General features: G+C 46.5%; 1 protein-coding gene across 1 annotated transcript in view; it reads left to right on the forward strand.

The window, feature by feature from the left end:
- The window catches only part of PDE8A (phosphodiesterase 8A), a 233,260-nt gene that overhangs the window by 15,655 nt on the left and 196,264 nt on the right, over positions 1–21,341 (forward strand). Inside the window, exon 2 of the mRNA XM_084817234.1 lies at positions 13,735–13,840. The gene's annotated coding sequence lies outside the window, so the exon portion shown is untranslated. The remainder of the gene's footprint in view (positions 1–13,734; positions 13,841–21,341) is intronic.

The following is a 21,341-nucleotide window of genomic DNA, read 5'->3' on the forward strand; positions in this document are numbered from 1 at the left end:
TTGAAAGGTTGTCCCAGAGACGATGGCCAGGATCTTTTCTCGATCATCTCAGAGTGCAGGACACAGAATAATGGGCTCAAGTGACAGGAAGCCAAGATTCCAGCTGAACATCAGGAAAAACTTCCTGACTGCTAGAGCAATACGACAATGGAGCCAATGACCCAGGGAGGTGGTGGGCTCTCCCACACTGGAGACATTCAAAACGAGGCTGGACAGCCATCTGTCAGGGATGCTCTGACTTGGATTCCTGCACTGAGCAGGGGGTTGGACTCAATGATCTTAAAGGCCCCTTCTAACCCTACTATGCTATGATTCTATAATGTTCTTGCTGTTTTTGCTGCATTCCATGCTCTGCTGCAGATTTATGTGAGAATTTGATTGGTCACCTCTTCTCTCCTTGCCTCTTGAGTACAGAGGCGGAATTGTAAGCATGTTCTGATGTTAGATGATTCTCAACTTTAAGCGACTTGTCTTATGGTTAAATGGAATGGCACTTATTTTATTTTTTTGCTGGAACATCCAAACCTTACCGAAGCTATTGAGAGGGACTCTGGGGCAGGCTTGGTAGCAGCACAGAGCATCTTTGGGCAGTTTGCTGAAGCCTTAGCACCAGAGGTGTAGGGGACTCAGGACTCATGGGGATGCAGCACCAGCCCTTTTTGATTAGCAGGGGTGTTGAACTTATCCGCAACATCCACTCCCCCCTCAGAATTCCCTGTTCCATCTGAACTTAGCTGCAGTCCACATAGTAGCTGAGTGGGGTGGGTGGGGGTGATAAATTTTCCCAGGAACAATATATTGTTCCTTGTTGCAATGCAAAGTCTTTTGGGGTAGCTTGGCCTTGAATGGGCAATTGAGACCCAGACCTGCTCCTGGTAGAGATGAAAACCGCTAGGATTGGTTTGCTGATCTGGATCACCACAGCAGCCTGCATTTTTGGCCTTTCCTTGGGGGCGTGGCTGTGGCGACTGTCATGGTGAGTGCCTGCACTTGAAAATGGACCACTACGTCACTGCTCAGCAGCCCAGCAGGGCCTGCCTCTGCACTGACACCTGGCCTACCCCTTCGTGCTGCCGTTTTAATCCCCTGCAATGAGCAGCGATGCATTGGGGGCATGGCGGGGACTTTAAATGGTGGCCCCAAGCCGCCTGGCACTCATCATGGCACTGCTGGAGTCCTGCTGCCCAGGGCCAGTGTCAAGGGTAGGCATGGTTGGGCACCTGCTGAGGGCCCACTGGCAAAAGCCCCTGGAGTTGCTCCACCTCTTCACCAGTGCAACATGCTTGTTCACCTGCCTCTTGCTCTGGCCCAGACAACGGTGGTGGTGAGAAAGAGCAGCAGGAGATGCCACGGCCTCCTTGCCCACTGGCTCTCCACCTGTCAAGCATGCAGTGGTAGCAAAGAGGAACAAAAGGAGCAGCGGCAATGGCAGCTGGAGACAATGGCGGTAAGAAGGTAGACTCGCTGAGGCAGGGGGTTCGTGGAGCGTGTCTTGCCCCGGGGGGTCTCAAAACCTGGAGCTGCCGCTGCTGCTGCCACGAGGTAAACCACTGGGGCTCACCAGCATAGGAGCTGTACACCAGAGGGCACTTTGCCATGAGGCCCCTCAAACAGCCTGCCTCTGTGGGAAGCTCAGGATCGGACTGTGAGGCATGGCCTGGGCGTTTATCCCTGGGAGGGACAGAAGGGAACAGGGGTGCGCAGCATCAGCTCCCTGCAACTGGCAGGTAATAAAAAGCCTCTTGAGCAGCCAGGCCTTGTTGACCTCTTGCTTTCATCCTGTACCTGGCCAGTAAAGCAGGAGCTCCAATTTCAGTGGGGTTGTGAACCCATTCTGGGTTTCAGTCAGAACCAATCAGAACTCTAATGGAGCTGTCCAAGGTGTGGGAACCCTATCCCCAAAATGGGTTCAGCACTGTGGATAGAATCATGGAATCATAGAATAGTAGGGTTGGAAGGGGCCTACAAGGCCATCGAGTCCAACCCCCTGCTCAGTGCAGGAATCCAAGTCAGAGCATCCCTGACAGATGGCTGTCCAGCCTCGTCTTGAATGCCTCCAGTGTGGGAGAGCCCACCACCTCCCTAGGTCATTGGTTCCGTTGTCGTATTGCTCTAGCAGTCAGGAAGCTTTTCCCAATGTTCAGCCGGAATCTGGCTTCCTGTAACTTGAGCCCATGATTCCGAGTCCTGCACTCTGGGATGATCGAGAAGAGGTCCTGGCTTTCCTCTCTGTGACAGCCTTTCAGGTACTTGAAGAGCGCTATCTTATCTCCCCTCTGTCTTCTCTTCTCAAGGCTAAACATGCCCAGTTCTTTCAGTCTCTCCTCATAGGGCTTTGTTTCGTTGCCCTCCTCTGAATGCTCTCCGGTTTGTCTGCATCTTTCTCCTTTACAGTTCTGGCTGGTTCTGACTGAAACCCAGACTGGATTGACAGCCCAACCGAAATCGGAGCCACCAGCTTCCATTGCCTCCCTCTTGCTGTACTTTAGCCTCCCTTTTCCAGCTCAGACCACCAACCTTGGGGGAGTCTGCACTGAGAACCTATCTCCAGGTGCGTTGGACTGCAATTCCCATCATCCCCAGCCAGCACAGGGATGGTAAGAGTTGGAGCCCAAGAGCTCTCGAGGCCACCAGGCTGCAGGAAGGCCGCTCAGATAGATTCCACCCCCACCCCCCATCCCTGACAGTTATTTCAGGCAACACCTCTTGATTGTGAAACGTCGATGTGGCAATGAGATTACAGCAAGTCAAATGCAAGAGAAGTGCTCAGCGAGCGTAGCCAGCCAGGCTGGGTGTCTACCACATGTCGTAGTGGGTTTTTTTTAAGGATTAGATCAAAATATTGAAAACCAGAGGCGTGCGCTCCTTTTGGAATGAATGGGAAAATGGGACGAGATGGAGCCTGTGTGGTTAGGCAGAGTGCGGTGGCTGCCTGAAGTGGTGCATGCTGGGTATGGGGCTGTGTGTGGCAGCTCCCCCCTCCACATTGGTTCTGACCCTTGTGGCCGTTTCCGTCCTCCGCTGCACCTGTGGTGGCGAAGCTGGGCTGCTGCTGGCCTGAGTTGCTGTGCTGAGCAGGCAGAGAGGCGGCCAGGTGAGGCCGTGCACTCCGGCAGATGTTGTGCATGCGCATGCATGGTGCGGTGAAACATTTTGGAAGTGCACAAGAGTTCCCCCGGCCATGCCCCCATGTCGAGTCCCAAAATGCTGGTAGCTGCATTGACCCATGTCAACTAAGGGCGCAGTCCTACTCATGTTTCGACAGAAAAATGTCCTACAAGTCCTACATGCTGGCCGGGGGATGCTGGGAGCTGTAGGAATTCTTTCTGTCTAACCATGCATAGGATTGTGCCCTTATTGTCTTAGTCAAAGGCCATAAGAATCTGCTCACCTGGCAGACACTGTTGACACCACCGTGGAATGTCACCATTTCTTTGGGCAGCAAGCAGGCGACAGGCAGAGTGGTGGTGAGGCACTGCAGGAAAGCGTTCAACCCTGGTGCCGTGTGGCTTGCCCTGTAGACTGCAAGCTAGGCTGTTGCCCTCAGGTGCAGTGAAGGACGGTATCCTGTCTAGGGTGGCCTCTTATGAAGTGCTAAAAAAGAGGAAATGTATCACCAAAAAGAAAAGAGGACACTGATTTGCATAACATTTGCAAAGGCTGATTTATAAGTCTAGATTCAAATTAGGACATCACAGCTGCAATTGAGGGCTTTTCTACATGAAGCTTTTAACCCATACCTTTACTTAGGCTTCTGCTTCTGGATTCTTTGTGGGATTAAGCTCAGCTCCTTTACATGTGTTTTTCCCCAGGGTTTTTCTTTCTTTGCCCTTCTATATGTTCCATTACACAACCACTAGATGGTGCTGTGGTATAGTGGAATTGTGTGGCATAGAGTGGTAGGTGTACAGTATTGCAACCGAAACTCTCCCCACGACCTGAGTTCGATCCCGGCGGAAGCTGGGTCCCAGGTAGCCGGCTCAGGTCGACTCAGCCTTCCATCCTTCCGAGGTCGGTAAAATGAGCACCCAGCTTGCTGGGGGAAAGGTAGTCACGACTGGGGAAGGCAATGGCAAACCACCCCGCTACAGTCTGCCAAGAAAACGCCAGCGCAAGTGGCGTCCCTCTAGGAGTCAGCAATGACTTGGTGCTTGCACAGGAGGAACCTTTCCTTTTCTTTCTTTGCCCTACTATATGTTCCATTACACAACCACTAGATGGTGCTGTGGTACAGCAGAATTGTGCACATATCCTAGGTTTCATGCTGCCATTCAGAAATATTTATTTTAATTAGTTTATTTTCCCAGGGTTTTTCTCTGTGTTTCTATAAGTTCACTATGCAACCACTAGGTGGTGCTGTGGTATAGCAGAATTGTGTGATCACACAGATTTCTGTGGCATTATAGAGGCCATTCAGAAAAAATACCACACCTTCCCTGTTAAAAAAAAAAAAAGGAAAATAAAATGCAATAATGGTAACAAAGCACGGGAGAAGCCCTGGAGGAGGATGACGTCGTGTAAACTACCGTGAGCGAGGAATCACGAGCACACAATAAAGGCCTCGTGTAGAAAGGTTCTTAAATAGACATCTCACCTGTAGGACTTTTTTCTGTCTAAACATGCCCAGGATTGTGCCCTTAGTCGACATGGCTCAACACTGCTGCATGCATTTTGGGACGCTACTTGGGGGTGTGGCTGTGGGGACTGTCATGATGAGTGAGTTCATGGCCTAGGCTGGCTGGCTGCCTCTTGACCAGGGACCTATGCCAGTGGAGCTGTCTGTGACATCCCCTCCTAGCATGGAAGATTGTGACCAGGTGACCTGTGTGCCTGCGCAGTCTGCTGTTCAGGTGCTAACTGAGGCAAAACCCCTCTTAGGCCTTTAAAAAATCTTTAGACTGGATTTGAGCTCACAGCTCTTCAAACAGAGGATGCCTTCAAACAGAGGGTGATCCTCTGGAAAAGGGAACACATGGCCACCCTAAGCCAGTCTGGTGCAGTGGCTAGAATGTTGCACTGGGACTCAGGGGTTCTGGGTTCTAGTCCCCACTTTGCCATGGAGGTCACTGTGTGACTTTGAGCCAGTCACTGACCCTCAGCTTAATCTACCTCACAGGGCTGCTGTGAGGATAAAAGGGAGGAAGAGGGCCATGTGAGCTGCCTTTGCAAGAGGTAAAGGGCGGGATGTAAGTGTAAAAATGATCTTATCATTAGTGTTGAAGTAACAGTCAACTGCCATTCCAGTTGGCTTCTGCAGGTCTAATGGTGGACGCCATTTTGGGCTTTACCTTAAGCAGCAAAATTACTTGGGCTGGCCTTGATCACGAAGTGAATGAGGAGAAGTGCCGAGAGATTCCAGGGATTGGCAGTGGACTCCCTACTGGGGCGTGGACCTCAGCACATCCTGATAATGCCAACCTTCGTCCTTCCTTCCTTTCTTCCTTCCTTCCTGAAACCTCCCCATATAGCACAAAGAGGGAATTTTTATTTTGGCCTCCCAGTATTAATCTGTCCAACCTTAATCCTCAACTCCAGAGATAGTATCAGCTGTTAGGGCTCAAGGAGACCAAACCCCCTCTTTGCTTTTAACGGATGCCCCTTTCAGGCCATTTAGAAAAAAAACACTTTTTTCTTTTAATTTAGAAACTAATATATTTCCATGTACCTGGGGAGTCTAGTGAGTATGCAGAAGCCACTACATTATTTTTACATGGCCCCATTTTTCCATCAAAATGATAGGCACAGGACCACGCAGGTTTGGTATTAGCAGGAACAATTTCTTTTATAGCTTTATGAAAGTGTAGCTCTTGATCTAAAGTTTGTAGGGACATTATTCACTGTTTCTAAGGAGGACAATGACTGGCATCCCAGAAACAGAATTGTATAGCATCTATTCAGATTCTACTGCAATTGGGAAAAAGTGTTCAGCTTAAAAAAAAATCTGTTTAGCCATTCAAGATGTGTTCTATGTTATTACATTCTGCGTTGGTTTATGGAACTTGGCAAACATGCACTTCTATTTTATTTTGAAAAAACATTCTCTAGATCTCATGATGGGTGAAAGAAGAAGTCTTCTGCCTTTGGGGTTATTTGAAAGCTCTCAAGTCATAATTAGTACATAGAGAACACATTTCAAATAAAAAGAACAACTTACAGAGGTTGGGGTTTGGGGTTTGGGTTTTTTTTTAAGGGTCAGCTGGATAGATTTGGGTTTTTTTAAGTCCAAAGAATGTCATTTGGCTTGAGACCAAATGTGGAAAGTTCCATTAAAAATGAAAGAAGGAAAAAGAATTTGTTCATGGAAGCCATTGCCAAAAATTAAAAATATCCATGACCCAGAAGTGATCACACACTCTGATTTGTAAGCAAGATTGAGAGCTGATAGCAAGCCCAAAGCACTGGAGATGTCTGTCCAGAAATGGATTGTGCAAAAAAGTACCCTTCACCCAAGGTGAAGAGTACTACAATTGAATCCTAGAATCTGTTGGCATTCCAGCTTGCCTGGTTGGTGGTTACTCCAACCATTCTAATTTCTTATGTGTTGAATATGCAACTGAAACAAAATTTCTCCCCCAATTTTTCCTTTGGGAACTCTAACGTTGGCTTTATTCTTTAGATTTTTTTTTAAAAAAAACTCAGCTTATTTGGTATCCTATTATATTTGATAGCTGACATAGCATTTTATATTTGACAGGATCTGATGGTTGGCAGGCATTAGGGCGGCCGCTTACCTGTTGCCAAAAAAGCAGAACTGCATCACCTAAAAAAGAAGACACCGATTTGCATAGAAATGGCATATACCAACTTATTGGTATAGATGCGTATTTGGAAATAACGACTCAAAGTGAAGAGAAATACAATCCATCTCACCACAGTGGGAAAGACTGTGATCAGGTGGCCTGTACGCCTGCTCAGTCTATTCACTGTTGAGGGGCCCCTTTTGCTCCCTCCTTCTTGTGGTCCTTTATCTTTAAGCTGGACTTGGACTTGACAGGCCTTCAAACAGAGGATGCCATCAAACAGAGAACTATCCTGTGTAAAGTGGTAATATTTAGTCTTTCTGTCTTAAGAACATAAGAAGAGCCCTGCTGGATCAGACCAAGAGTCCGTTTAGCCCAGCATTCTGTTCACACAGTGGCCAACCAGCTGTTGACCAGGAACCCACAAGCAGGGCATGAGCGCAACAGCACCCTCCCGCCCATGTTCCCTGGCAACTGCTGTACATAGGCATACTGCTTCTGAGACTGGAGGTAGCATAGAGCCATCAGGACTAGTAGCCATTGATACCCTTCTCCTCCAATCCCCTTTTAAAGTCATCCAAATTGGTGACCATCACTACATCTTGTGGAAATGAATTCCATAGTTTGACTATGTGCTGTGTGAAGAAGTCCTTCCTTTTAACTGTCCTGAATCTCCCCCCAATCTGCTTCATGGGATGACCCCTTTGGGTTCTAGTATTATGAGAGAGGGAGAGAAAAGTCTCCCTATCCATATCCTTCACACCATGCATAATCTTATATTAAACTGTATTATTTATTATAAATTGGATCCAGATTTAGGTGCATGAAATGGTGCTGGTGGAAGCAAATGTTCCTGCCCTCTTCTCCCCACAGAAAACCCCTCCAGGCTCCTGAAAATGCTACACAGAGGGTCAGGGGTCTATACTGAATGGAGTAAGGTGCGGTGAGGGGAGGAGAGGGATCCCCTCAAATCAGGCAGAGGCATATTTCATGAGCAGAGCCCTTCCATCAATGGAAAGCAGATCTTGGACCTGTGGTTTTCTTGCCCTTCCTCCTCTAGGGAACTTAGAGTGGGGTACATGGTTCCCCCTTCTTTTCTTGCCACAGGCTGAAAGATGGCATAGCAACTGGCCCAGTGAACTTCGTGGTTGAGTGGGGAATCTCAAACTGGATCTCCCGAGTCCTAGTCTGACTCTGACCACAACACCACACTGTCTCTCACTGATACTTAGGATTTGGCAGCTGACTGTTTATGAGCTTGAAGGTGTGAAAAAAATCTGGGCACTATCACAGACAAGATAACAAATGGTCAGCTATTTGATTTATTATATATACTTATTTGGGGAGCAAGGGTGCCTTTTGGCTTTTCTACTTGAAGTAGCCAAATATCTTAATTTGCTCTGGGCAGGTTTGTGCCTCACTTGCTGTGTACGTGTGGAATGTGTGTGCAGAAGAAAGTAAACAGCAAAAAGTAAATTAACTAATACATTCAATTTGAACAACTTTGATAACTGAGCTGTTAAAACTAGAAGGTGAGAATAATCTCCTACAACAGTCCCCAGTTGTGGGTCACTCTTGGATTAACATCAAAGTACTTCCACCATTTTTTTTAAAGCTTGCAACATTTTCTGCAAAGTCTATCCAAACTTGTACATTATTAGTTACATAACTCACTGTTGTTCCAATTTGCTAATGTGTTTCCTAAAACTTGAGTAACAGCAGAAATCGTTGTGTCACATGCCGTACAAGGCTGCTTCTAGAATACTGAACAATGTCAGCACTTTACAGAGGACAGTCCTCTATCTGAAAGTGTCCTTCATTTGATGTCCAAGAGCTTTTCTACACAAGGCTGTTAATCCCCTGTATCTACTCTCAGTTTCCTTGCAGAATTGTGGTCCAAGTGCTATACAAAGAGCATTTCCTTTCCTGCTTTTCTGCTATATAACCTCTAGATGGCACTGTATATAGTGGAGTAGTACAAATACACAAGTGAAAAAGGAGTTTCTTTTGTTTCACAATTAATTACTGCATTTCCCCTGCTCTAAAACAACTCACCGAAAGTTTGTGGGGAGGTAACCTTTATAGTGCTGGTAGCTCCAGGCTATGGCCATATCTTCTCCCCCCCGTTGCCCCCCATACAAGGCCCCAGAAGTTCACTCGACTTCCAGGGGATTGTGGTTGAAAACACATTGTTACTGCCATAAAAATATAATGGCTGTCATATTTTTTTTCACTACAAAGCCCAGAAATTGATTCAACGTCCAGTTCATTGTTGAAAACAAAGATGGTGGCTGGTTTATTTGTTTGTTTGTTTGTTTTAGAGAGGGCCTGGGGAGGTGTGAGCAGTGAGCCCTGTGGGGGCTCCAGGACTCTGGAGCTGATGCCAACCTGACATTACTGCACATGGAAGGGACTGAGACAAGCTCTTCCACATTAAAACCAGACGCTTTTTCATAGGCCTGGTCTGCATATTGAATGACTGGGAAATCCTCTTTTTGAACCAGATTGCACAGCATACATTTAATCACATTTTCTCTCCCTCTGCCATGTGGGTATAGGAGAGTTTTTAGAGATCAGTGTGGAATCAGATCATGTTTCTTTTGTGTGTGCTTCATAACAGTGTATATGCATTTGTAACCCAATACACTATCTAAGCCCTTTGCCCCAGGAGTCCCTTGAAGTGTGGAACAAAATGAACTGCCTCAACCCTAGAAATTTTCTCTTTGGGGGTAGACTATTAGGCAGCAGAGATATGTGCTCTGTGGCTTTTTGGCGGTCTATTGCAAGCACGCTGCATTAGTTGCATCACCCCCTGGGATTTAGAAAGGCATAACCAAAACTGTCATTTTGCTTTTGCTGACGAAATAAGACTGCTGTTGTACAACCTTGGTCTGGCATAAGAAAAGAGGAAAGCAGGGTGTGCATATCGACAACTGTTCCCAAGTTTTCTGGGTTAGCCCTAATTTTCTGCAATCGAGCCCATATAGGTTACTGTCCTCATTTTTGCCTTTTCAAATGATGTTGGTGGTGCTATTCTTTTTAAAGGTTTGTTAGTGTGTGTTGCTAGAGTCAGGCCTGATGCCAGTACCTGGCATCATAGGGCAACTGCCAAGGGCCCATTGTCCTAGCAGGGCCCACTGGTGGTGACAGCCTACCATTTCATGCATGCCGAAGATGGAGGCTCCATGCTTGGCTGCTGGATCAGCAAGCCTCCATTTGAATTTCACAGAATGCCCTGGAGCAGCATTACATCAGGTACTCCAGGGCACTGTGGGGAATTAAAATGCCAGCTCCCAGCCACCCTGCTATTGCCACAGTTAAACAATCCTGAGGTTGAGGACCACCAAATGTAAGGGGGCATTTTGCCTAGGGCCTCTCTCAAACCTTGCTGTGGCTGCTGTTCAGGCCCCGACTCTTTCTGCAGCTGGCTAAATGTCTAAGGAGGAGGGACTGAATTCATCTTGTCTCTACCACATGTGCATGAACATTAAGCCACCGAACTGCACATGGCCTATCATTTCATGCATGCCAATGATGGATGCTCCATTTGGAACGGCGGCTAACAACAGATTTTTGGAGAACTCTGCTTTTCAGCATATCTTTAGGTTAAAGAACAAACACTTCCTTGGCTCTTAAAACTGAGCAGGACAGGCTATTGCTGAGTAAATGAACAATGCGCAGCAGAAAGAGCAGAGCCTGTAAATCTATAATGGGGAGTAGCGCTTGGGCAGTAATCGGTACCATGAGGACATGAATGCCGTAAGGATGTCCCTGTTTTTGTCTGTGATGGAGGGTGTGGTGTATTTGTAGCCTGACCACATGAGGGAAGAGTGTGCAATGAGGGCTGGGTCCTGGCTCCCATAGCTTTCAAAGGCTGTTTAGGGGGAGGCAGTAGAGGCTGGTGGCTGCAATGCAAGTAGGGTGGTGGATCCGCGCCTTTCAGTCAGAACCAGTCCCAACTCTAAAGGAGCTATCCAAGGTGCCTACCCTGGAGAGCTCCTTTAGAGTTCAGGCTGGCTCTGGCTGAAACCTGGAGCAGATTCACTGCCCCACTGACATCAGAGCCACCAGCCTCCACCGGGAGGAGGCATTTTAAGGCTGAAACGGACATTATTTTAAATCTGTGTCTAGCAGCTATGTCTCTTCCCCACCCTGATTTTTACTCTTGAGTAGGTGCAGGACTCCCAATCCAGATCAGGAAAACTATAAGGAGGCCTTTAAAATCTGGATTGGGTCCCCTGCGCCTACTCTAGAGTAAAAAAAAAAGGCAGAGCTGCTAGACACAGATTTAAAATAATGTTTGTTTTGCCCTGGGTAGGTGCAGCTTGTCATGTCAGAGTGCTGCAGGGGGAGAAAAATTGTACACATTGAAATTCTCTCTTCCATCTGCCGGTGACAGATCTGGTGAACTGCAGGTGTTTTGTTTTATTGATTCATTACATTTCTATCCTACACTTCTTCCAAGGAGGTCAGGAGTGTGCGCCTGGCTTATTTCCCACCCAGCCCCCTGCGGCTGCCATTCATTCTCACAAGAACCCTGTGAGGCAGCCTAGGATGATTGACCCAGGGCCACCCAGTGAGCTTTATGGCTGAGTAGGGATTTGAAGCCAGGGCTCCCAAGTACTAGTCTGGCACTCAAATCACTGCCACACTGGCTCTCTGATCGGCCTTGGGTACTCTAGGTAGGGATGTGCGAATCAGCAAAATGCTGAAGTTCTTCACATTCCATCTCGAAGCTCATTTTGTCTCTAGTCCATATCAGATTGCAAGCTTTGTGTTTTTTTTTCACATGAAAATCTCTGTATTTTCGTGCGTATTTTTCCTAATTTATTATTGGTATTATTATTAATAATAATAATAATAATAATAATAATATTTCATTTCTATACCACCCAATAGCCAAAGCTCTCTGGGCAGTTCACAGCAATTCACAAAAACTACAAACAACAGATACAAAATAAGAAAACATAGTGCACATTAAAAACAACAACAATTTAACAGCGAAATACAATTTCAGTAAGATACTAGAACTGTAAAGACAGGTCTATTAAAATGTACGCATCTACTGTGTGCATCTTTGAAATGTACGCATTCTTCCCCCATTGATGAAAACTTTTTGGTGCATACTTTTCAAAGGATGCATTTTCTCATGTGCATTTTTCAAATGCATGCATACTATTGGACGCATTTTTTTCGTCCATGAGCCACATTGCAAGCTTGGAAATGTACAGACTTTGCCTGCAGATTGTGCCTGAGTCCGTGTTCATTCCAGAAAGAGCAAACTGGGTAAATCCTGATCAAAAACAAACTGAAATGAATTTATCCCAAACTCCATTTATAGGCCTGTATTCACAAAGGCACACGTTGCACAATCCCCCCCCCCCCGTCTTTAAAAAGCAGGGGTAGATAAAATGCACAAATCAGGTATAGATCATTTGTTGCCTTATGAAACCCTTCCCCAACCTGCTGCACTCCAGATGTGTTGGACTGCAACTCCCATCTTTCCCAGCCAGCTGAGGATAATTGGAATTGCAGTCCAACACACCTCCAGGACAACAGATTGGAGAAGGCTGCCTTATGTACACAGGGCATCGAGACAGGAACTCGATTCTCCTCTGCGTAAGGATGACCTTTGGGTGTTGTGACTGCGCGAACCATAGCATATTCTCCCTGCTCATGTATAGTCCTAATGTACATGCATTGGCGAAATAGAAGGGTACACAACTCTGGACAGAGTTGCCAACCAACCCTAACATTAAGAGGTATCTAGACCTCTTAGGTGCATGAATTTTGCACTCAAAAAACGACAACAAAATTCTGCACCATGTAAGCAGAATTCTGTGCCCTACAGAAATGGAGCGAATCATCATCTGTTTCCTTAGTCTGCACATTTTGTTTTGCTTTTACTAGCCGTGGAAAAGGGGGCAACGACCCTTCTCTGGCTTTGAAGATTTCACCAGACATTGCTACCAATGCATTTATCTTTGCATCCATAAGGGCTAGAATCTTAGTTGTGTTAAAGATATAGATATGAAAACTGGGATTCTCAGGATAAAATTATATGCAATTCCAGCATGTGTAGTGGTGCGTGTGTGTATTTTTGTGTGTGTGTGTTTGTGTTTTTATAAAATGCAGCTGTCGAGACTGCAATCTGCAGTGGAAGACCAGTACATAAGAGGGAGGCTCCTTAACTTTTCCCCCTCCAATGGTTTTCTGCTAAACAAAAAAAATGTCCCCAGCTGCTGCTTCCATTTGCAGGGTAAAGATCTGGGTATTCATATCTGGGAAAATCAGTTTGTACGGTAGCACATTTTTAGCAGAAAACCTTTTTGCCCCCTGCAGTTCATGGAATTCCTGTGACTGTATTTTTAAAGAAATAAAAGCTCAGGAAAGGGAAAGAATTGCATGTGATTTTGCGTCTTGTGTAGGTTGGCCCTTAAGGTCCTGCCAATACCCTGTTTTTTTTTACATCCATGGGTAGAAATCATAGAGTTCAGTTCACACAGCCTTGGAGATACTCTCCTTTCCACATCTTGACTACGCAATTGCACCTTTTTTCCACACTGTCATCTGAGGTCACATCATGCCCTGATAGGGAGGTAAATGACAACCTAATCTAGCAAAACCATGTAGTTTTTTACTTGGTCCTCTTCTCGCATTCCAAGTCTGCAGACTGGCAATGTTTGTAACAGCAAATGGAAGATATCTAGGAAATTTATCTTCTCCCTAGCTACACAATGAATGGAGACTCCACCCCCTCTGATGCCAGGAGCAGCTTGGGGGGGGGGGTTGTCACCTGGAAAGGTGGGGAAGGGCTAAAGTCTCTCTCCTTACCCCCTGTGGTCCCGCCACTGCTTGGGTTAAGTCACTAAAGAGCAACAGTCACCAGGTGCAGTTTTTCCACTCATAGTAGCACTGTGATGGGACATACTGTACCTGTGGAACTTCTGCCTTCCTAAGATCTCTTACAGCAGACTTCTTTTTGGCCTTACAGGGGCTTGGTGTTTGTATAACAGGCAGAAAACTGAACAGGAGCAGCTCTCTCTCTCTCACTCTGCCTGCAGATTGGAGGCTGTCCCACGTGTTCTAGGCTCTGTCAGGTAATACTGTAAATTATGTTGCTGCTTTGTGATTTTCCCTCCATTTCCCCACTAGATCCGTGTTTGGTGGGAGGTGGGGTGGAAGAAACTTATTTTGGCCCTCAATCTCCCACCACACTTGTGTATCTATTTGACATTTTGTTTTATTTTCCATGTATATATCACCAAATATGGTAATTCTCAGCCGTCTTTGCTGAAATGTAAACATGCTAAGCGCATGGATCATGAAAACTGTACAGTTAAACCCCAAGAAAAATCTAGTCATTTAATTTTGCTACAGAGATGCAAGCTTGGCTGCATTGTGGAGGGCAAACCTTTCAGAATAAAAGCGTCTGGCTTGCAAAATAAAAGCAGGGATAAGGGACATCTCCGAAGCTCAACAGAGTGCTCCCACACTCATGCGCAGCTGACCCTAGGAGGATGCTCAGCATTTCCCAAGAGTTTTCTGTCTGTCTTGAAAAGACAGAGCTCTCCGTCCCCCAAAAGGTGCTCCCACACTCTGTTCAAATGACTAAACGTCTTCAGGACTAGGAAGCTAGTGCCCCCAGGGGCTAACTCAGCACACCACATGCCACAACATCAGCCTCTCCCACTATTCCCTTCAAATTAAGCCTTAATTATACAGATCACCGAGAAAATACTTGCCCATGAAAGCTTTCCATGTGTGCTTGGTCCTGTTTTAAGGCACTTCTCATGTGTGCTGGCCTATAGGCGCATTTTTGACACTCCATCTATCGCTGGCCTGGATTGGTGCGCCTCTGCTACTGCTGATGTACCCCTGCATAGCCTAGGACACATGGTAAGTGCATTTTTTAAAAATGTGACCAGGTTTGCACAGAAAGCCATTTGGGGTGCAATCCTATACATGTCTGGACAGAAAAAAGTCCACAACTCCCAGCATTTAACTAACTCTTCTTGATCATCCCAGAGTGCAGGACATGGAATAATGGGCTCAAGGTACAGGAAGCCAGATTCCGGCTGAACATCAGGAAAAACTTCCTGACTGTTAGAGCAATACAACAATGGAACCAATGACCTAGGGAGGTGGTGGGCTCTCCCACGGTGGAGACATTCAAGACGAGGCTGGACAGCCATCTGTCAGGGATGCTCTGACTTGGATACCTGCACTGAGCAGGGCGGGTGGACTTGATGGCCTTGTAGGCCCCTTCCAACCCTACTATTCTATGATTCTATGAACTCAGACATTTAAGGTGCAATCCTATGCATGTTTAGACAGAAAAAAGCCCACAATTCCCAACATTTAACTAAATCAAACATTTAACATGCAATCCTTGTCATGTTTAGACAGAAAAAGTCCCACAACTTCCAGCATTTAACTAACTCAGACATTTAATGTGCAATCCTTTTCACGTTAGGCAGAAAAAGTCCCACAACTCCCAGCATTTAACTAACTCAGACATTTAAGGCACAATCCTATGTGTGTTTAGACAGGGAGGATAGGCTTGCTATCGTTTAGAGCACAATCCTATGCATGTTTAGATAGAAATAAGTTGTACAACTCCTGGCTGGGGCATGCTGGGAGTTGTAGGATGTTTTTCTGTCTAAGCATGCATAGGATTGCACCCTTAGATACCTATTTACGTAAGGGCTTTATATGCAGCCTGTAAGGCAGTGTAGTTATTTTCCCAGGCATCAGAAGGTGTAGAACAGACTTTCTCAACCTGGTGCCCTCTAGATGCTTTGGACTATGACTCCAATCATCCTCAACCAGTGCAGTCAATTGTCAGGGACAATGGGAGTTGTAGTCCAGACAATCCAGAAGGCACTAGGTTGGGGAAGGCAGGTGGTATAGACGTAGACCCCCAGTGAAATCATATTTTAGGGTGGCCAGGAGTCCTATTTTACAGAGGACAGTATCTGAAGGGCTGTCAGTCCTCTATTTGAAGGTGTCCTCTGTTTGAAGGGCGAAACAGTCCAAGCCTGCTTTAAAGATAAGAACCATAAAAAGCACAAGCAGGGGCCTTGAAGTTGCCTGTCAACAGTTAACATCTGGTCAGCAGACTAAACAGGCAGGGCACCCAGGGCGCCTGGTCACAGTCATCTTTGGTGAGATGTATTGTAGTTCTATTTAAATTATAATAATTTCTAAATCTGCATCTGTATTTAGTATTACATTGATATCCCACCTTTTTTCCCCCTTGCAAGGAACCCAAGGCAGCTCACATGATCCTCCTCTCCATTTTATCCTATCCTGTGAGGGGGGTTGGGCTGAGAGTCAGTGACTTGCCCACAGTCACTGGCCACGTGGGAACTAGAACCCAGATCTCCCAAGTCCCAGTCCAACACTCTGACCACTGTACCGCACTGGTGTATGTTATACACTGCATATGTTTGGCATATGCACAGTTTATACAAATGTATATCCTCTTTTGTCTTCTTTTTTTGGTGCTGCATTTCCTCGCTTTTGGTGATGTTTAAGCGGCCACCCTATTTGGGGATCTTTTGGGATCCAAAGGTAGGACAGAAGTCCAATCAATGTGTCCAGATAATGATGTTTATAGCATTAATTTCCTTTCAAAATATACTACTTTCAGCTTTAAATGTGTAGAGAGTTCAGACATAATTTTTTCAGTTTTACACAGTGGTGTAGCAGAGGCAGGGCTCACAGGGATGCAGCCCTGGCACTTTTTCATTAGCAGGGACTCTGATGTCATCTGCCACCCCCCCTCAGAATTCCCTGTTCCCTCTGAGCTTAGCTGCGATCCTCACTGCTGCTGTGGGGGGAATGAATTTTCCAAGCAACAATATATTGTTCCATGTTGGAATGCAAAGTATTTGGGATGACTTGGACTGGACTGGGCAGTTAAGACCTATTCGCTTTACCAAAGGCATGCTCCTGGTGGAGATGAAAACTTCTAGAACTGGTTTGTTGATATGGATCAACAAGCTGCCTGAAATTTTTGGGCTGCCCTTGGAGACTGTCACAATGAGCTTCTGCATTTCCAGATTTACCAATACACCTCCACCTCTCTCTCTCTCTCTCTCTCTCTCTCTGTCTCTCTAGTTCAATCCAGCTGGGTGTGTGGATGTTTCTGTTGGAGGGGGAGGGGGGAGATATAATGAAGGAGCTTAGGGAAGGCTAACGGGTAATGTTGGGGCATTAATGTCAGGGTGGAAACTGAGCCAACAGAGCCCCAGAGCAGTTCTGATTCTGAGGAGGAACAGCAATCTGTGGGAGAGGAGCTCGCTCATCTCTCACAGGCACAGCTGCTGGCAGAGATTCCTCCTGCCAGCATTCCTGGGAGAGATAGTGACCCTGGCAGTGAGAGAGCGCTGGAGGGGGGCTTGCTGGATGCTTGGCGCAGACTCAGGGAGCGACGAGTGATGGAGGGCGTGGAAAGGAGGTGCTCCGCTTGTTTGGCGCTCAAACAATGGTCGCGTCCCAAGGACCCAAGGGAAAGAGGGAGGATCTCTCCCTAGCCCATAAGTTCAGGGTCTTCCCATGGTTCTCCTTCAAACGGGGACCAACTGCCTTACCTGGAGCTTAGGCTACTCTGCTGTCTTTCCCCAGTGCTGTTCCTTGCTTTGTCGCTAGTGATTAGTATCTGAAAGAGTCATAAAGTAATAAAGGAATAAAGTTTCGGAAAGAATCCTCGTCGTCTGTGTCCTGAGTTGGCTATTGGTGGGGACTGCAAGAGACAGCTAGGGTGCTCCTGACAATTAAGGGAATGTGCAAGGGGGCTGTTTAAATGAGAAAGGATCTGTCCATGAGGACTGAGTGGAGGGGGTGAAGCTTCCATAAAGTATCATATTTTGAAAACCTAAACTGTTAGTGTTTGAGTGAGTGCGTGAGTGAGTGAAAAAGATTTTGACACCTCTGCATTTTTTCTCAGATGTCCAACTGAAATACCCCTGCCTCAGCTCCACTGTTTTTGGATCCCTGTTGAAGGCTGTGTATCTTACAAGGTTGTACAATCTTAGGAGTGGGCGTGGCTGTGAGGGGACATGGCTGTGACTGTCATGAAGGGACCCTGCACTTCTGAATTTGCCACTACACTGCTGGTTTTACAAATTTTATTTGTTCTGTATTGACTGATTTTTAATGCTGTTTCTCTCCTCCCCCCCCCCCTGCCATTTCTCCCCCATTGCTGTTTTCTTGCATACCTGTACTTTGTCCCCAGAGAAAGCTGACTTAACTCCTTTGGACTTCTTAACTCTGTAGGAAAAACAACTTCTTTTTTTTTAAACTGTCCTTGGGGAAAAGATCTCTGAATGATAATACATTTCTGGAATAATTTAAATTACTAAAAATTTCTTTTTTGGTTGTTAACTTTTAAGGCTTCTGGTTTCCCCTGCATGACTTACAGTGCCACTTGCTGTCTACAAAGGGCCTAAATAACTACCCTGCCTTTTACAGGTATGTTGGATGAGGACAATAGCAACAACAAAAATATCCTCAAGGCACAATCCCGTGCATATTTAGACAGAAAAAAGTCCTACAAGTCCCAGCATGCCTCAGCCAGCATGGCTGGCTGGAGCATGCTGGGAATTGTAGGACGTTTTGCTACCTAAATATGCATAGGACTGTGTCCTAAGCAAACCTTGAGCTCATGTGCTCTGTTGTTTTTTCTGCATGGGTTGAGGAGTGCATAGGATCTCACCCTTAGAAAAGCATCTAAGGTACATCTACACATTTACTAGGGAGTAAGCACCACTGAACACAGTAGGAGTTACTTCTGTGTACACCTGCAGAGAATAGGATTGTGCTGTAAATTCTGAATCCACAATTCAAGATGACAAAGTAGCGGGATTCTCAAGAGGACAAGAATCTATAGTGAGCACTTGGCATTGAAGAAACTCGCATGCATCAATGCAATCAAAAGACTGGCTGCAAACGTGAATTATGAGACACCTGGGTCCATATGGAGGTGGTGGGCTCTCCGTCACTGGCATTATCTGGGCACAGACCAGACAGCCACCTGTCAGCGATGCTGTAAACTGGATGCTTGCCCTGAGTAGGGGTTTGGACTCGGCGGCCTAAATGGCCCCTTCGAACTCTACGATTCTCTGGGTTTGTGTGTGTGTTTTAAAAATCACTGACTGTGGCGTGGGCTTCTGAGGCGTTCAGATGATCGCTTCTGTAGAACAGAAGTGGGTCCAGGATTTGGGGGGTCCCTTCATCTACCCTTGGGCCCTAGCATCTGCCCAGTCTTGCCAACTGTTGGCAGTGCCAGCTCCAGGTTTTGGAGGGCTCTCGGGCAAGACACCCTCAATGGGCTCCTCTCCCTCTGGGAGGCCACCTTCTCACCACCAAGGCTGCCAGCTCCTTCTTCTTACTGGTACCGCCTGCTTGCTTGCCAGGCAGAGAGCCAGTGAGCAAGCTGGCAGTGGAATCTACTGCTCCTCTTTCACACTTCCACCTTTCTCTAGGGAAGAGCCGGAGACTAGGGAACAAGCAGGCTGCAGGAGCTCTTGTCATGGGGCCCCTGCTGGAGTGTGGGCTCTCAGTGGGTGCCCAGCCATACCAACCCTTGACACAAGCCCAGACTGCTGGCACGAGAGTCGGCACGCTCTCACCTGTCCGCTGCTATGGTGCAGAGCTGGTTGAATCCGTCTATTACTGGTCCGTGTCACTTTTGTATATATTCATCCCTAAGTCACTTCATTTCCTTTTTGGCATTTATCTGTGATTTTAAAAAAATCCCCATGAAAATTTGCCCATGAAATCCCCATTCCCACCTCTACTTCTTCAAAATATACTTTTCAAATGTATTGTGATACAGGGGTGTTTTTTCGTGTGTGTTTTTTGAGCTGACATCTAGAACATTTAGGAAGAACGGTAGCTGGTGGATAATTAAAGTCCATAATATCACTCCATAACTGAATTCGGAAAGATTTAGTTCCTCAAGCATCCCTTCTGCGGTGCCACGAATCCTCATCCGGCAACAGTAGCTTAGTAAGTCTACAGCCATAAAGTGCCTGGGAATGCTGGGAATTGCAGTCCCATGCATCTGGAGAGTGATGGAAAGTTGGGGAAGTAGTCCTTTTTCCTATGGAGGCTGGTGGCTCCAATGTCTTTGGGGTGGTGAATCCCCTCCGGGTTTCAGTCCGAGCTCTAAAGGAGCTATCCAAGGTGCAAAGCTATCCAAGGCCTGACCTCGGATAGCTCCTTTAGAGTTCGGACTGAAACCCGGAGTGGCTTGACATCCCAGTTGACATCGGAGCCACCTCCCTCCACTGCTCTCTTGCTGCGGGTAGTTATGCAACATACAACCATCCCACTATACTGCCTTAATTGGTCCAATCTAGGGGGGTGGAGGGAGAAGTGTCGCAACATGAGTTTGCTGCTTTTACCTACCAAAAATCTTCTCTAGATCTTGTGATTCGACAGCTGTGCCATTTGGCAAGATGCTGGCTTTGTGTGTGCTATGCCACGGCACTTGAGAGGTCAGGGTTCTTGTAAGTTTCTCTTTTAGACAAAGCAGTCAAGTGGATTGGAAGAAGAGACTCTCATCGGTTGGTGTTCTTATGGGAGCAAGAGAGCAAGTATGGGTGTGGGTGTGTGTTGTGTGTGGGCTGCTGAGGATGTGCCTTCCATGGCTAAGCATTACATGAAGGTGGTGGATTCCCAGTAATTGGGAAAGTACTTTCTAGGCTTCCTTGCCCCGTTTTGTGTGCAGTTATCAGTCATTACATACTAACTGTGAGCTCAGTTCTCCAAGTGTCTCTCCAGATGTTTGATTTATTTATGTACAGCATTTTTAGCCTGCCCTTTGTAGCCTTACCAAGATAAGAAATAAGACGGTGCCTTCCTGCAGGCTTACAATCTAAAAGACACAACACAAAAGGAAGGGGGATTAGGAGGGAAGAGGGAAAAAAAGCAAATTCAGCACTAGTTGCAAAGTTCAGCCGGTCATGGGCACAGTGGAAGGGCTCTGTTTCCTTTCCCTCTGATGGCCTCATAGCGACAGCAGGAGGGAGGGGTGTTCTCAGCTGGAGCTGTATTCAGGCATGATGGAGGGTGCCTGATTGCTGCTGCTTCTCCCTCTTTGCTCCAAAATGGCATCATCCACATACAAGAGGGAGGTGTCAGCAGAACTACACACACACACACACACACACACACACACACCTTTAGGGGAACTAGTTTCTGAGGAGGGCAAACCCTTCTAAATCAGCCCAGTGAGAACTGAGCATTCTCAGTGGCCACAGAATGATGGAAAACCAGGGGACAAGGGGGAGTGCAATGAAGCACTCTAGGACAGGATGTGGCTGGCTGACTAGCTGGTTGGAACCCTGAACAGGAACATTCCATACTGCAACATTTTGTTGCAGGTCATACCTCTGTGACTTTAATGAAGTTCAATGTTTTTTCGACCAATTAAAAGGCTATGTATGGAGTTCCATTTGCTCTTCAGACTTCACGTGCTTTTGGTGACCCCAGTGTGCAGCCATTCTTCTACCTGAAGTGCCTTTATTATTACTGTAGAGGTCTCTATATTATTTATTTATTCCTCTGAAAAGCTCAGGGTGGCACATA

This window comes from Heloderma suspectum, chromosome 11 (genome assembly GCF_057233095.1).
Source record: "Heloderma suspectum isolate Gila_16-S chromosome 11, 16-S_ref, whole genome shotgun sequence".
Classification (NCBI taxonomy): Eukaryota; Metazoa; Chordata; class Lepidosauria; order Squamata; family Helodermatidae; genus Heloderma; species Heloderma suspectum.